Below are 2,675 nucleotides of genomic sequence, written 5' to 3'. Positions count from 1 at the left end.
CATGTATGAAGACACGAATTGGTGTCAACATACTTTATATACAACCAGAGATATGAAAAATTGTGCTGTATACATGTAATAGAATTATAATGCATTCTGCTGTGATTTATAATGGCTGCCGTTAAATAATGATAAGCGAAATGGCCATTGAAATGTATAATGAACAGATACAAATAAAAAGATTCAAGCATTTAATAATAATAATAATAAGATGGTAGACAAATATTTTCTTTATCCTTTTATTCTCCTTCTTTTGCTTATCTCTACATTTACTTTATAATATGAATATCTTATTAAGTTAAAATAAAACAGCATTGTGTTCTAAAAAAAAGTGCTATGGGGGAAAATTAAGCAGGAAGAAAAAGAGTCAAGCTGTCTGAGGGGAGGTTACAAGTTTAAGGTCACAGTGAGAAAGTGACACTTAAGAAAGCTCTGCAGAGATGGAAGCAAAGCAGATAGATATCTTGGGGAAGACCATTCTGGACAGATAGAACAATCCATGCAAAGTCCCCATGCAGGTTACATGCTGCACCGCCGAGAGACCCGTGTGTCCTGTGCCACAGGAGCTAAGAAGAGAGGAATAGGATTTGAAGGCAGAAAGGAATGAGGGACCCAGGGGTGGAGGGCTTTCGGCCTTTGGCTTGCTCTAGGTGATAGGGAACCGTGGGAGGGATCTGACTTGGATTAAATAGGAGCCCAGGCTTGGGGCCTTCAGGCAGAAGACAAGGCTGTGCAGAGCAGGGGTCAAGGGTCGCCTGCAGGGCAGATAGCGAGGTGCTGAGAAGGGGCTGGTTTGGGGAAGGGTTCTAAAGATACGGACAAGAGGTTTGGTGACAGAAGGGATGTGGGGTGCTTAAGAAAGAAGAGTCAAGGAATACCTCAGATGGATGACTCCACAGTCTCCACTCTTACTGTCACCACCCTGGTGCAAGGGAGGTGCCACCTCTTCTTTCCTGGAATTCAGAAAATGGCTCCTTGTAAGGACTTCTTGTCTCTCCCTGTCCCTGCCCTCTACAATCTACTTTCCACCCAGCAAGGGATCCTCTTAAAAGTGTAAAGCAGGTCAGATCCCTTTCCTGCTTAAAATTCTCCTTTGGATTCCATGATATTTCAAAAAAAGCTGAGCCCCCCCCCCCCCAGCTTACTGCTGTCTGCCATTCCGAGGATTTTTTCCTGGCTCCACCTCCATCTCCACTGTAGATTGCTCTGCTGTCCTAGGGGCTCACCAAGCTCAATCCCACCTCAGGACCTTTGCATTTGCTATTTAGTCTGCCTGGGATGTTCTTTCTGTCTGCATTATGTGTTTCTCATTCTTAAAATCACAGCTGAGATGTCATTTCTTTCAAAAAAATCATACTCTGCACCAACACCCCATCTAAATTAGATTTGTCATTCTGGGTTTTCGCTCTTGGTTTTGTTTTATGCTCTTTATAACACATTCCATGGACTCTCTGTTGATTTCTATGACTTTTGTGTCCTTTACTCAGCTCCCTGAGGGTGAAGCCAGGGACCACACAGACTTGGCCCACCCACGTGTCACCCTGTCTGATTCTAGGACAGGCATTCAGCATTTGTGTGTGTGTTGGGGGGGGGGTGCTCAGCGATTTATAGGCCTTTTAACATCAGCAGCCAGCTTATGAAAGGAGTGTTTCCTCATTTTACAGATGAGGAAACTGAGGCACTCATGACCTCTCAGTGCCTCAGTTTCCTCGTCTGTAAAATGGGAATAGCAACACTCATTTCACAAGCTGGCCAAGATTGAAACTGACTTCTGTCTAACCCCACTCATTGCCTGTACATACACATACACACAGCGGGGAGACTCTGGAAATAAACACACACACACACACACACACACACACACACCCATATATTTGCATATGTATACACTAGGGATTGAATCCAGGGGTGTTTTAACACTGAGCCACATCCCCAGAACATTTTTTAAATAACTTTATTTTTATGTGGTGCTGAGGATCAAACCCAGTGCCTCACACATGTTAGGCAAGTGCTCTGCCACTGAGGTACAACCCCAGCCAAGAACTTTTTATTTTTTTTTTTATTTTGTGACAGGGTCTCCCTAAGTGTGTTAGGGCCTTGCTGAGTTGATGGAGCTGGCCTTGAACTTGCAATCCTCCTGCCTTAGTCTTAGTCTTCTGAGTCACCAGGATTACAAGCATGTACCATGGTGCCCAGCTACAAATACTTTAAATGAATAAAAGACTGAAAATGTTACAATGGCCAAGCATGTGCACACTTGTAATCCTAGTGGAAGGCTGAGGAAAGAGAATTGTAATGTTGAGGCCAGCCTCAGCAGTTTGGTGATGCCCAATGCAACTTAATGAGACCCTGTCTCAAAAATATTAAAAAAAATATTACTGGGGATGTAGCTCAGTAGTAAAGCTCCCCTGTCAAGAAAGAAAGAAAGAAAGAAAGAAAGAGAGAGAGAGAGAGAGAGAGAGAGAGAGAGAGAGAGAGAGAGAAAGAAAGAAAAAACAGAAAAAGAAAAGAAAAAAGAAAGAGGAAGGATAAAAGAAAATGTTAACACATAATAGCCAGGCTTGGCAATGTAGTAAGACCCTATCTCAAAATTTAAAAAAAATAGAAAGAGCTGGGGATGTAGGTCAGTGGTAGGGCACCCCTGGGTGTATTGGTAGAATGTCCCAGTACAGAAA

The sequence above is a fragment of the Spermophilus citellus genome, assembly GCF_964194105.1.
Source record: "Spermophilus citellus genome assembly, chromosome: X".
NCBI classification, from domain to species: Eukaryota; Metazoa; Chordata; class Mammalia; order Rodentia; family Sciuridae; genus Spermophilus; species Spermophilus citellus.
Note: the sequence above shows the minus strand (reverse complement) of the source record.